Source organism: Brachycentrus maculatus, unplaced genomic scaffold (assembly GCF_059751285.1).
Source record: "Brachycentrus maculatus isolate JH-2025_06_01 unplaced genomic scaffold, ASM5975128v1 h1tg000572l, whole genome shotgun sequence".
Lineage (NCBI taxonomy): Eukaryota > Metazoa > Arthropoda > Insecta > Trichoptera > Brachycentridae > Brachycentrus > Brachycentrus maculatus.
Window position 1 is genome coordinate 130,001 of NW_028281312.1, and position 15,832 is coordinate 145,832.

The following is a 15,832-nucleotide window of genomic DNA, read 5'->3' on the forward strand; positions in this document are numbered from 1 at the left end:
AATCACTAGCACAGCATGCAAACTTTCATCCTACAAGTATATAAGTTGATTCAATTATAGGTCTAATTTTAATGTACGTTTAACCTCGGCTCGTAACGCATGTCTGTATTGAAAACTATAGTGCATGTTGGTCTTCGGGTCGACCAAAAATCGCATGTGTTAGACATTTTGTGTAGTTTTGAGTGTGTAAATGGTGCTATGGTGGTGAAGGGTAGTATTGTTTGCATGCTGTGCTAGTGATTGTCCTGACGAAGAGACGGGTACGTCTCGAAACCGGTAGACGTAAAAATCTCGGCGAGTGGTTGACGTCGCCCACATTTTCAAGCTGATATACCTTGGGAATATTAGAAGGAGGGGTAGGGAGATGAAAGAAAATTCTGCACAAAAAATATACTTAAATTAATTTAATTAAAAATAAAATAATTATACGAAAGCGACTTTAACTTAAACTAATCTTAAATTGCTATCTTAAATTAGCTTAAAATTAATTAACCCTATCTTAAATTAAACTTATTCTAACCTTTGGTGGAAAAGATGCGCCGTGATGATGAGGTGGCCGTGATCCTTTGTGAAAAAGCTGCGCCGTTGGATGCTGGGATGAGGTTCTTCTTATGACGGGGCGCCGTGCGATGATTCTTGCTTCTTATCTTCTTCTTCTCCTAGTAGAGCTTCAGCTCTTAATTTGAGGCTTATGACCCGGCGTGGGTCTGCTTTTGATACTCCGGATGAGTAACTCCTTTTTTTCTATCTCCTCTCTCCCTGCGTAGAGCTCCCGCTCTTCTCCTCACTTAAGTCTTAAAACCTGGTGTAGGTATGCTCCTTCTAACTGATTTCTCCCGACTGCTCGATCCCCCTGATCTCTCCCGACTGCTCCTTCCAACTCCTCGATCCCACTGATTTCCCGAAAATAGTGCCCCTTCCAACTGATTTCTCCCGACTGATTGCTCCCAACTGACTATTCCGACCAGTCCGACTGGTCGGTCTTTTCTGATCCGACGGATCCCTTCCAACTGATCCTTCCAATTGTTGGCTTCTAAGAGCTACTTCCAAGTCCTCGACTTCCAAGCGCTGGCTTCCAAGTCATTATTCCGACCAGTCCGACTGGTCGGTCTTTCCTTTTACGACTGATTCCTCCCAACTGATCCTTCCAACTGTTGGCTTCCAAGAGATTATTCCGACCAACTGCCGGCTTCCAAGAGATCGATCCCACTGATTTCTTCCCGTTATATTCAGTTTCTCTTCTTGAAGATCACGCCCTCGAAACCATTTTTCATTGGCTGACGGTGCGCTTGTATCCACCCCCAAAATTTTCAACGTCTAGACATCAATTAGCAATAATTTTATTTGCGCTATATCGTAAACAAATGATTTTACTATAATCATAAAAACCGCCGGCAAATAATCCCTTTACAGGCCAGCGGGTTGGCGACAGTTTTTTTTATGATTCAAACCTTTTAAATACATTTTAGTTTTACGACAGGTAAATTATAAAAGGTCGGAGCCACAAAAAAATATTTGAGCGCACAGATTTTTTTTTTTTTCTAAGACTAATTAAATTAAACGATTGATAATTGATTATTTTTGCCAGGCTAGAGGAGAAACGTGGTTTCACCACGTCATGGTTTTATACTAATGGTATTAACATTTTTGTAAAAAAAAATAAGTAAAAATGACTAACCACAAAGTAAATGCTTTAAATATTAATAATATTGAGAATAAGTAGAGTCTACTTAGTGCATAAATGCAAAAAAAACCTACTACAAAAAAATGTCCCTTACTGTGTTTTAAATTTGGACAACCGAGTAGTGGGTATATATATATCATGGGTAGAATGGTGAATTTTACACAGCGTACAAAGTGATCGCTGCAACCGGCCAGTGTAAGCCTCAATCATCTATGTTATGCCAAGATACCGACAAAATCGTGACGTAATAATTTTCAAATACGTATTCCGGATGTTAGTCACGTGTTATCGAGGAAGGAAGTCAGCGTCGACGATTTCGCAGAGCATACATGTTACATAATTTAATTCTGAAATCACCCATCTCAAGCCACATATGGACATAAAGGTACTCGGAAAGAGATGTATGACTTGACGAATATCAAAACCGGACAAATCCATTTTTAAGGCTGAGATCTCAAACGTACAAATTCAAAACTTGACCGGCCTACTCTCTGTTTACGCACAATTTTCATATAAAATCATACCTATATTATATATGCTTTGGAGTAAAAAATATATAAAATAATAATAATTATAATATATATATATATATATATATATATATATATATATATATATATATATATATGTATATATATATATATATATATATATATATATATATATATATATATATATATATATATATGTGTGTGTATATTTATATGTTTTTAAAGTTTAAAAATATAATACGTGGTATTAAAAATAAATATCAAGCCACTTATTGAACTTTTAACTGTGCAACAGATCTTTTTAGGTAAAACCTAAATGTATTTTCTCCCTTTGAAAAATATTAAGTATATTTAAAAACAAAAAAATAAAACAATACCTATTCTTCAATTTTCAAAAAAGATTTTTCAGGAGATCGTTTTTAAAGTTTAAAAATATAATACGATGTATTAAAAATAAATATCAAGCAACTTATCGAACTTTTTACTGTGCAACAGATCTTTTTAGGTGAAACCTGAATGTTTTTTCACCATTTGAAAAATATTTAGTATATTTAAAAAATATATATATGCAATACCTTTTCTTCAAAATGCAAAAAAAATACTTTCTGCCCTGTAGCGGGTAAATATTAAGTTAAAAATATGCCGCGTTTGCTGTGATATAGTACATTTTCTGGGCATTCTGAAAACACGCACAACTGAAAATTGACGATTTTTGATATATTGCGTTGTTGAAAGGAGTGAGCGATATACATATACTTAATATTGTAGAATAAGATAGAGGAATATGAATGACAAGAAAACAAAATATGAATAAAAATTAATTATCTTATTAGAATTCTTATTATCAATACTAAAATAGTTCATAAATGTTTTACTTTTAACTATAATTTTTTTATCAGTCCGTCGTGAATCATTGTAAATAAGAACTCATTTTATTACAATAAGTACCTAACACAAAAGTGTTTGTTTCATAGAACAATCAATATTTCCGAAGAAAATCGTAAGCTAAGTAAATACAGACGTAAATACAAGTACAACTCACCTTCAATAAATTCAAAGTTATCAAAAACTCACGAACGTCTTCGGTTCATGTCTTATCTATTTAAAATAACCGTATATTCCTTTCAAATTCACTCACAAAGAACCAAACACAACACTCGCGTTGCTTTTATCGATCGAATCGTGGAATAAATGGAAAAAGGTACTTGAAAACAGCGCGGCGTTTGTAAAATTCTACAGATTCAACAGAAAAATTTATTGTTTTATAGTTAAAACGCCAGGAATTGTGAAAAAATATCAAAATACACAGTTTTTAGGTTATAATCTAAATATTTTTTTCTAAACGTCAAATTCGGAACGTTTTCGAAATGGTCGCGGTAGTGTTGGGACGCGCGAATCGAACTGTTTTGACACGTCTGTAGCGAGGGGACGGCCGATCGATACTCCGCGCGCGATAACGGCTCGCGGCGAACTGAAGTACGCGGCTGTCAGAAAGCCGAACAGACTGTGTAGGTACCAGCGGTCGGTAGGTATATGTACAGTTGGTTGAAAGGAGCTCTGTGTTACGCAAGCGATCTGCGATTCTTCAAAACATAATCGAAATAACAGGGCTGCCAAAACATGTGTAAAACGTCATAATCGGATATAAACAAGAAAGTTCAAAACTGGTTAATTCTTTAGCCACTGTTCTGTTCTATTATAGACAATTATATTATATTATACACTATACGTAAATTGGCGGGATTTGTTTTCACGATGTACTCCAAAAACCAAAACAACTAATAAACGTGAGAGATAATAAAAGGATTTTAATATAACATTATTGTGAATATATTCACACTATATGTGTTTCAACTTGAGACGATTTTTATATGAAAGAAGTAAGAGAGACTTCCATCTTACATACTGAATGTGCAAAGTATTATACTAGCTTCTAATTATCGTACTAGATTCTAACGTGATTCCAATATATCCATATTTTAGGTGTCTTTTTGTGTTTTTTTTTATTGAAACATTTAATAACTATGTACAACATAAATAACATATTTTTTGCAGAGACCCACCAAGTCACCTTGTGTGTCTTGTCGATGGAGTTTTTTTTACAGACGTTGTCATATTATTTTTATATCTATTTCAACATAATATACACACAAAATAATAAAAAACATTAAAAAAAAAAAACAAAACTATTTTCATAGTATTAACTCTTGACCCATTCCTTTGTTTTGCTCTTTCCCAAATTTTATTTTGAACTCTTACCTCATTTTGTCTCGACTTGAAATTATGATCTATCGTTGAGATGATATGACTTTCGTTTAAAAACGAATGGTTTATATCTCAAGTCATTTTATTTTTGTCTATAATATGTCAATGTTTATATTTTTGTTGTTGTGAGGTCGAGGGATCTTGCATCCCTTATGTCACTGCGACCATATTAGGTCTGTTGTGACCTCTCTCTGTGTCACAGCTCACTCTCAAGACCTATATGAGTCATGTAGCTCACGACCTGTCTTGGTGGCAAGAGCTTCACTAATTATAAAGAATGTGGATTGATGTTTCGTTATTCTCCATACGAAATCTGCATACTGGGGAGTCATGTAGTAATATATACTTATTGATTTATTACCGTGAGGTCCTATAATCCAGTGTGGGTTACGGTTATTTCTAAAATGTTGTTTGGTAGTTACATTTTTTTTTCGTTTATTAAGAAGCGATAATTTATATGTTAATTACCACGTTTGCTAGATTAACCCGACAGAGCATACACAATAGTGTGCTTTTGGATCAATGTTTCTCGCGTTTTACCAAATATATAAAATATAAATATATATTGCAAACGTATTAAACCACCTTTACATCTATCATTGTTTCATAAATTTATTTTCCATGTTCAATTTCAAAACCAACCTACATAAAAAAAATGCTCACCATATTATTTCAATGTAAACTTATCCGAGTTTCGTAAAGTTTTTTTTTAAGAGCAATATTTGTGTTTTTATTATTTACCCAAATATTTTAATTTCATACTATTTCTGTGAGCCTAAGCGGCTCAGTATTAGAAATAGGTATCAAATTGTGGTAGAGTGGGTTCGAACCGAGAAACTCTGACTTAAGAGTCCGTGACACTAACTACGGGACCACAACCCAACACAGTTGTTATAATTTGATTTCTCCACTGATCTTTTTTTTAACATACCTTTTGAAACCAGTTTTCGGCGGCTTCGTTTTTCCACAGCCCTATTTGTATGATATAATGGCGTGTGGATATTCATAATATTAACAGAACTGAAGTTACCTACTTATGTGCATTATACATCTTTACAGTACGTATTTTATTATAATATCTATAGAAAACGCCTTTGGAGCTCGATCTGCGATAAAAATAGCTGAATTTAACGTGATTTTATCGACAAAACCACAAAAAGTGGATTTAGAAACGATTGTGTTTATAATCAAAGAAAACATGTTTTTCCTCATTTTAACCTGTTTTGACTTTGTCTAACTAACTAACCATCACGCCGCTTCCTCGCAGAGGTAGGCAGAGAGAATAGAATGCCACAACACTCTGTCTTTGCAAACATTCTTTGCCTCTTCTATGTACGTTCATACATCTCCTCATACATACCCGCCGATTGTTTCGACTCCTAACCTGACCGCTTTCAAGTATTTGGCATACCTGATAGTTAAGTTTTTCTCGGTCTTCCTCTGCTCCTTTTTCCAATTACATTCGCCTCATAAATTTGTTTTACCGTTTGTTCCACATGTCCAAACCATCTCAACACACCTATTTTAATTTTATCGATAATGCTTATCTCAGCTTTGCATTCCCTCCTTATTTCACTATTCGAACATCTATCATACATTGTTTTGTCGCACATTCTTCTGAGATATGGCATTTCGACTGCATTCAGTCTACTTTAATTCTTCTTTTGCCAACTCCATGTTTGACTTCCATACATTAGGGTCGGAACCAGGACCAGTGGCGTTTTGTACTGCCAGTTTAGCTTACTAGTTCGCTCTTTACCAGCATACTGTTGGTAGAGTGCGAAAGATGATTATAAGCGTTCTATTGGCTTACTTTTGGTAGAGCGCGAGATGCCAAAAATATTGTACAGATCGGAGTTGGGTTTGTGGTTACTTGTGATTAGTATATGACCCTAAAGGTGGTGACTGACTTCGTCGTTACATAACGTCGTAACATCGCTCGCGGCGAGCATCACCGAGCATCCGGAATTATGGATGGAGCGCTCGGCTCGGTGGACTGACTGCCTGAATGCTCGCATCGTAACGTGTTACGTTACGACGAAATGCTCCGGTCAGTCTCCACTTAATAAGTATACTAATTAGGTCGGGGTTGATGAAAAAACCACCCGCCAACAGTGTGTTAAAATAAATATATGTAATTTATTTCACGACAGCTAAACGTGCTAACTACTACACTGCGGAGGTGGAAAAGAGTCTGTTTATTATCAAGAAATTATCGTGTTATTACTTATAGACACATGTAGATAAATATTTGGATACAAGTATGCGATAAGTGATATATATCCGACGATGATCAATACGTGTTTTTACAAATACATTTATGTAGAAAAACGCGATAACCAATTGGACAATATATCAAAAATTCTATCAGCAATTAAATCGGAAATGAAATCAATCGCTCCGCATGATCAAATCAAACGCATATCAGTTTTGTTGGTGCATTTGTATGCGTTGAAAAAACACGAAAAGATGGTGGAATATCAAAATAAACGTATTACGACCTTTGTATTTTTGATTCTTTGATCCTTTTGCACCCAAATGACGCGTAAGGCACCAAAACGGATTAAAGCAGTGTTGACTTCATTATCAACAGATTCAAGGTTTAAACCCCTTAAAGTAGTGGAGTGTATTTGACGGGATACTGATGACAATAGTGAAGGAGCACAGTTTAAGGGTTCTTCGTTTCTTCAAATTCAATATGTTTTTAATTGAATCTATATTGGGAACAGGAGGGATAATCTAGTGTGGGCCAATCAGGAACTTGTCAGCATTTGCTCATTGCTGGGAGGAAACCACGTTGCACTTCTCAGGAGAAGGCAGACTGTTGACTGTCATCAGCAGACCTTAATGTCATTCACTAGTTTTATCAAGTATGATGCCACCTCTCGTGTGAGTTTCTTATGAACTAACATGGATCCGATGTCGGATAGGTCCTCACCCAGGCTCCTGTAACGCACCTCCAGCTGTTGTCTTTGAAAGCTGTATAGGAGTATTGTATTCAGACACTGTCCGGCTATTATTATAATAAAATATTTGACGGTTTCTCGTGTTTCCATATAGTTAGGGCATAAATATTTGTGTCGCCTACTTTTAAAATCCGCCAGATCCGTGTAAGTTGATTTTGCAAAAAATGCTAAATTCCCCGGGTAACATTTATATTTAAAAGATTTATCTATCCTTATAATGAAATATTATGAAATGGAGAATTTTCCCATTTTTTTAAAATTATACAGTATTTAAAAAAAACATGAGAAACAAACCGATTATGACGTCATCTTAATTTTTTGACCTATCCCCGCTCTCTGATTGGCCGATATGGCTTAGAAGGTAAGTTCCATGAATATAGCGGAATTTGAAATACAACGCCGTTTTTAATTATTTTTAGCAGGGTTTTTAGGTGTACACATATTTTAAGCAATAAAACCCACAACTGGGATTCCGACTGGGATTTATTTTTAAATCTTATAAAATTGGATCTGGCGGATTTTGAGAGTAGGCGACACATTTATCATATTCGTATGAATTCAGTACTAGAAGGTCGTGAGAAGATTGATAGGAATATGGAAATAAAAGATTTGAGTATTGAAACTTGTGTGTTATTTATTCTGACGATACAATACGTTTCCATCTTATTTTCTAATGTACACAGGTGTTATATATAGTATTTATCATTATCTCTCATTTTACACTCCTACACTTAATAAAACACATTTGTAGGTATACTGCGCATATGTGTATCATGTATGTATGTACAAACATATAATATTCACGCACACATGTATATACAAGTTCATCAAAAGACGTATCGCTCACTCCTTTCAACAACGTCATATATAAAAATCGTAAATTTTCAGTTGTGCGTGTTTTCGGAATGCCCAGAAAATGTACTATATCCTAGCAAAAGCGGCATATTTTTAACTTAATATTTACCCACTACAGGGCAGAAAGTGTTGTTTTTGCATTTTGAAGAAAAGGTATTGCATATATATATATTTTAAATATACTAAATATTTTTCAAATGGTAAAAAAAACCATTCAAGTTTCACCTAAAAAGATCTTTTGCACAGTAAAAAGTTTGATAAGTTGCTTGATATTTATTTTTAATACATTGTATTATATTTTTAAACTTTATAAACGATCTCCTGAAAAAACTTTTTTTTTATATATGACGTTGTTGAAAGAAGTGAGCGGTATGTGTAAACAAAACAATACAAAACACCAATTTCGTTACAGCTTACGGTGCTTCAGTTTCAGATTCACTAGTTTTTATACATATTTATCACCTTTAAAAAAATCTTTAAAAAATATATAAATATACGATAGATTATTGCTTTTGATCGCGAATATCAGCTGATAAACTACTAAGGTATTCAAGTCCACAAACGTACGAGTATTTTTCAATATATGTAATAAAACATGTCAACAAAATTATTTAATTTAGTCTCTTCAAAATAAAACTCCAACTTTGTTTTCAATCCCTTTCATTTTTGTTCCTAGAAATAATTCTAACAAAAAAAACTCCACGCCTTCATCCCCACTTATTTCACAAACCTCAGCTTAATAAATAATAATAAATAAAACCCTTATCCGCACCCCAATGGTGCATAGGGCACTGCGTCATATAAACGCAGTGTTATCTTGATCGTTTACACATGATGGAAAGGTGATCAGCCCTCCGCTTCAGGTATCAGTCTAGGGTAATATTGAATAAATATTACAGTGAAAAAATCACATGTATTTATTTTACCCCCCTTGGGAATCGAACCCAGGACCTCCAGAACGGTATCCGAGCGTGCTCACCTTACTATGAATATTTCTCTGTTTTAAGTTTGCTACATATCCATCCCTGAATATGACAAGGTGATTGTCGAAACCGGCTAGAAAAATCGTCAAAAGTAAAAGTGCCTGAAAACAAAGTTTGGGTTTTATTTTATAAAGTTTTTTAAACGTACCACAAAGTATCAACAAAAAACCTTCAATAAATATTTAATTTAGATTTTATTTTTTGTGACAACTAGCCCCGGTATAGGTTTTCGATACAATAGTTGCGATTGTGCGTTGTTCACATCTCTACTTGAATGTTTTGAATTTAGAATTTGAGGGAACTGTCACATTATTTAGGAAGCGATATAGAAGGCATTGGAAAACTAACATACGAGTACATACAACGTCATTTTTAGGATCTCGCATACATGTGTTTATTTACAAAATACGGTATATGTATAATTTGTCATCTTAAAAAAATCTTATATATAATTAAAGCATTTTCAAAATGACTGGCTCCTATGTATGCCGCCAAATTATTTTACATTTGTTTATTTAGTATCAGTATTTGTTGGTGTGTTTGAAGAGGAAATAAAACAACTAAAAATTTCTATCTTTTACAGAATTTACGAGTTCAAATTATATAACATATAAACAAGTTTTTCACTTTAAATTGGTTGCTTTAGAAATCAAATTTGACGCTTAACAAAAAAAAATATATTGACGTTATATTATTTTTTTATAAAAAAGTTTTAAATGTATGCATATTAGAACTACAAATACCGTCAGTGTGAATACCTGCCCACATATTTTATTCTCAAGACTAGCAAGTGCGTTAGTCGTCAGGTTGGCAAGCTGCGCGGCGCGCTGTCATAGTCTGTGCGTGCGATGTGTACTCAAGTTTTCAGACCAGATTTTGAAGACTGCTTTGAATCATGAGTACTTTAAAATTTTAACATTTAAAAAAAATTAACTTTTTAAAATAAAATACAATGTAACGTCCAATTTGTTTCGTAATAAGTTTTAATTTGATTTTTCGAACATCCAATTCAATTTATAAGGCGTCCAATTTGAAATGAAAAATTTGTTTATGCACCGGAATTCACAAACCCTGTTTAAAGTTTGACCTGGTAATGAAAAGTCCACACCAAAAAAGGATTCTTTGCATCCTAGTTTTTCTAGTAAATTGAAACCGCCACGTTAAATTCTCACAAAATTTTCGTTAAACTTTAGCTCCGGTTTTTACGCACATGGTTTTCTTACCTCGCGTTTAACGAATGAATTTTAACAAAATGAAATTCTAAAGGTGCCTCAACTTGATATGAAACATCTACCGTTCCTCTTCATATAAAAGAAGATGGAAGTCTGAGCATCCCAGGGCTTACGACCTGGCGTTTGGCTGGCTTAAGCGATCATTTTATACACTTGTGTAACGTTCACCATTCTACCCATTCTTGAACATCAATATTGCATTAATTCTTGAATCTGTATATATGCAATGGTCTTAGATCCAAGTTGGGACACTTTTAAAATTGACATCTTATCCATAGCGTGAATTATCCAGTGTCCGATATTTTATTATAATAAATAATATTAATACTGTTAAAACGAAATTCTTTCAAACGCAGCCTCCTTCTGTCAGTACATAGCCAGCTGTTGACAATAGCTGTAGAATTGTCATGTTAATATATTGTGTGATGCCTGTCAACATTCAATGAATCAAGAGAACAAAGTGATATCAAAAGGGGCTAATAAAATAAAGTAAATAATTCATCGAACTACAATCAAAACGATAATTAGGGTTAAAATATTTTGAGAGCTAGCTTTTGCCTAGAATTTTCGCTTAGTTACTTGAAATTATAGTATGAGAGAAGTCTGGAAGGAATCAGAAGAGACCTACACCCAGCAGTGGAGATGGCTGACAAAGAAGACACGAAGAAGGCTGCGTTAGGTTCGGAATTTGTGACACATATATTGAAAAAATCATACGTGAGGATTTAGCCATCTTTTTTGAAAAGTTCCAAACTTTAAACGGGTTTTATGAATTCGGTTTATAAGACTTTTACAGGAATTGACCCTTTGGTTACCAAAATTTCGAAATATCTGCTTTTGGTACTCTAGCGAGAAAAACCGGACCCGTCGGATCTGACGTCGTGATTTATAAAAGTATCAGATACATTTTGGACAGTATTAAGATACTTTATATCCCATATACTAGGGATTCCTTCGAGGTTGTGCAAAATTTTTGGATTCATATTATGTTTTTTTTTTAAATAAGTTATATATCAATATTTAGAATTAAGTGCTCATTTATATCTAAGAATTAAATGTAATATTACGAACATTGAAGTTGCAAAAACACAAAAAGAGAAACGAGAAAAACAAAGCATAAAAAACAAGTTTGTTTCCGAGAAATGTAAGGGTGATATTATTTCAAAAAATGCTGTGATATTTAAAAAAAATATTTTTTACGTATCAAGGTTATATATACTGTATTGCATTACTAAAAAAAATGATATACTTTGGTTTGTACTATTTGTACTCGCACCCCTACTATATTTACTTTAACACCGGATGTCGTCTATAGGTCATTTGATTCGCAGTGCTGTGCGCCTGGCGTAAAAAGGGGATGGGCATTGAGTGACCAGCATTTACTTGTTGGTCGATTTTTTACAAAGTTGCATACATTTAGTTAACTAAATCCATATTCATCGCGCTGAAGCTAAAACAATGGCAATAAGAGTGTTTATAAATTATCGAAAACATTTCATTTTGAATTAATTATTTACATTTAAATCTCAGTATTTATCGCATATAATAAATAATAATAAAACCCTTATCCGCACCCCAATGGTGCATAGGGCACTGCGTCATATAAACGCAGTGTTATCTTGATGGTTTACACATGAAGGAAAGGTGATCAGCCCTCCGCTTCAGGTACCCAGTCCAGGGTAGTATTGAATAAATATGACAGTGAAAAAATCACTTAAATTTATTTTACCCCCCTTGGGAATCGAACCCGGGACCTCCAGAACGGTAGCCGAGCGTGCTGACCATTACACTACAGAGGCGGACAAATAAATTTCTCGCATAGTAACCCCAAACGTCTTGGTAACCAAAGGGTCGATACGTAGGTACTATTAAAATCACTCGTAAGTTTTTTTTAATTCCCTGCTATTCCAGAATGATTTTTTTTGTGTAATGAAAAAATATTTTAAATCTAAGATTTGATTTACGAACCCTTATCATTTAAAATTCAACACAAATAAAAATTTCGATGAGGCAACAAAATTTAAACATAAACATATGTCAACATTTTAAAATAAGTACTTAATTAATATATTTTAAAAATAGTTAGACAGTGATACATGAATACATATTTGGCACTAATTATTAGGTACATAAAAAAAGTGTCAGTGCTTCGTGTATGTATAATGTATAGTTTATATTATTATTGATGTCTCGACAGAGACAAGGTTATTGCGATGGGTATAAGAAAGATTCGGGCATTTACAGGGCTATATAAATATTTACATCTCGGGTGTATTTATAATCGATTACTTTATATTAAATTTAGTTTTTAATACTTTTTTTTTGTTCACTCATACTCTTCAACGTAACACAATGACGCGCTGCAAACAAAGCTAACTGTCATCCGTAGTTTAATTCTCGATTCACAGATGTCAGGCAAACGCATTTAATTTTTTTTATCTATGACTTATAAAAAAATAATAAAAACTACGATTTTAAAAATCGATACTACAAAAATATCGATTGATGTGTCACATCTCTAGAACGCGGGTAAGTACCAAAAATGTTGCCACATGAAAATTTAAACTAAATAATAAAATAAATAAAAACATAATATGTACTTAGAATTACGATTTTTATCAAATGCTTGATTATTTTTTTTAATTTATATAAAATTTTTGTTTATAAAAATGTGAATTAAAATAATAAACATTTTACAAATGCGAATTCTTGACAAAGGTAATTTGAGAACCTCAAAATCTTTTTCATTTTTTGTTGTAGCTTCATGTATGATATATAAAATTAAATTTCAGGAACAATATATTTGTATATATATATATATATATATATATATATATATATATATATATATATATATATATATATATATATATATATATATATATATATATATATATATATATATATATATATATATATATATATAACCTATTTTTTACACGCAATGTATGATCCAATATTAATACAAAATCCATATTACTCGCGACAAATACATATTAAAAGTATAACATCTGTCATTCCACTTCTGTAATACTACCGATTTCGGAATAACCATTCCATCATCGGGTCAACTGTACACTACAATTGACCCCACGATGGAATAGTTATTTTGAAACGTGAAGTATTGTTTTAAGTAGTATTACACAATGTGAACGATGAATGATAAGGAGAGTGTTATATTACCATACCACAAAGTCAACAATGCTTTTAATATATAAAATATATAAAAAGTATACCATTTAACAAATCACAGTTTTCTTTTTATGTAACAAAAAATTGGTAGTGGTATTTATATGGAATGACCAAATATACAATATATATATATATATATATATATATATATATATATATATATATATATATATATATATATATATATATATATATATATATATATATATATATATATATATATATATATATATATATATATATATATATATATATATATATATATATATATATATATATATATATATATATATATATATATATATATATATATATATATATATATATATATATATATATATATATATATATATATATATATATATATATATATATATATATATAAGGATATGAAAGGTGATCAGCCCTCCACTTCAGGTACCAGTCCAGTGTAATATTGAATATTAGAGTGAAAAAATCACTTATATTTATTAAACCCCCCTGGGAATCGAACCCGGGACCTCCAGAACGGTAGGCGAGCATGCTGACCATTACACTACGGAGGCGGACGAATGATTAGAGAACCATTAAAAATATAGAGCATTTAGGTAAAAATTTGAGTGCTGAAAAAGCGATGCCAAAAAAACCCTAAAAAGTACGTAAAACATGTAAAAATTTATGACGCCTGTCAGTTTGGTACGCTATGAAACAGACCATGAGTAAGGATTTTTTGGCACAGGTCACAATCACAACCAATATAAACGATTATTTATATCAATGAGGGTAAAAATCAGACTTGTACTAAGCTAACAAGTTTATTGGGATTATTTGAGGTTTGGGACATTTGGGGAATTGGAGAATTGAAATTTAAAAACAAAGGATTTACCCACAACTTCTTGTTTGATGCGATCTTTATTTGAGTAGATGACAGACTTTCCTCTTAGTCTATTTGAGAAAAGTGCTTTAGTTTATCGGGATTATTTGAGGTTTGGGACATTTGGTGAATTTGAGAGTTGATATTTAAAAAATATGTATTTACTGTTTGAAGTTTTCTTCTTATTTGATGCGTTCTTAATTTGAGTAGATGACAGACTTTCCTCTTAGTCTATTTGAGACAAGACCTTTAGTTTATCGAGCAAGCTTAACGGGATTATTTGAGGTTTGGGACATTTGGTGAATTTGAGAATTGAAATATTAAAAAAATATATATATGCGTTAAAAAAATACAAATAAACATATGGTCAAAGGAGACTGTGAGAGCAAGGGGGGGGGGTGTCGAAAGTAGTAGAAGAAGAGGAACATCGACTACCAGATAGACAAACCAAATCAAGGCTGCCACAAGTTTATCAATGGTTGGAGCGGTGCGAAGTGTGTAGAAAGAGGTGGGGACAACTACACATTAGGTTTCGAGGAGCGAGGATGGTCACGACCCTCAGCAATGAGGACAGCGACGAAGAAGAGAAATCGTATGGATTCTACGATGAATATCACAATTCCGACATTTGATGACTCCCATATACTCTTCATACATTTTTACGGCTATTCCAAATAAATGACTTTTAATTTACACAATTTAAAAAATCATTCCAGTCGAATAAGCCTTACAATAAAATTAAATAAAAATAATACAAAACGACCAATCAACAAGATTTTGCGCGAGTCCAAATACTTGTTCACAAATCTGGATTTTCGGATAGTAATTTTTAAATTTTGACATCTCAACACTCTTGAATGATGCACGTGTGTAAAGTGATCGCTTAACCAGCCTATGACAGGTCATATGCCCTGTAAATACCCAGATTTCTGTATTCTTCTTCATCTACGTTGAGATGTCAAAATGTAAAATGAACAAGAAATTCACTCATACATCGTCGGAAATTTGTCGGTGACCTTTTATTGTAAATCGTTAAGTTGTGAATTTATAAGTAAATTGATTAACTAATCAATATTTTTATCAGTTCAACAAGTCACAACCTACAAGAAGAAATCACCGTCATCCATCCGATGAACACTCCTTTCTTCAACTAATGTATTTTGTTTATGCACTGGAGTCTTGAGCTAACCATCCTTAGAAGAAGATTTGTATTATCCACCTAGCGCAATAGGCTTCCAGGTCTTCTTTATTTAGATATTTAGAACTATGACTGACTTTATAGGATGGAATTTGGTCTAGCGTCCATGCTTT

General features: G+C 32.8%; 1 protein-coding gene across 7 annotated transcripts in view; it reads right to left on the reverse strand.

The window, feature by feature from the left end:
- The window catches only part of LOC148301353 (uncharacterized), a 91,200-nt gene extending 87,552 nt beyond the window's left edge, over positions 1-3,648 (reverse strand). For all 7 annotated transcript variants that reach the window (XM_088273403.1, XM_088273406.1, XM_088273404.1 and 4 more), the window contains exon 1: positions 3,218-3,648. The gene's annotated coding sequence lies outside the window, so the exon portion shown is untranslated. The remainder of the gene's footprint in view (positions 1-3,217) is intronic.
- Positions 3,649-15,832: the final 12,184 nt, after the last annotated feature.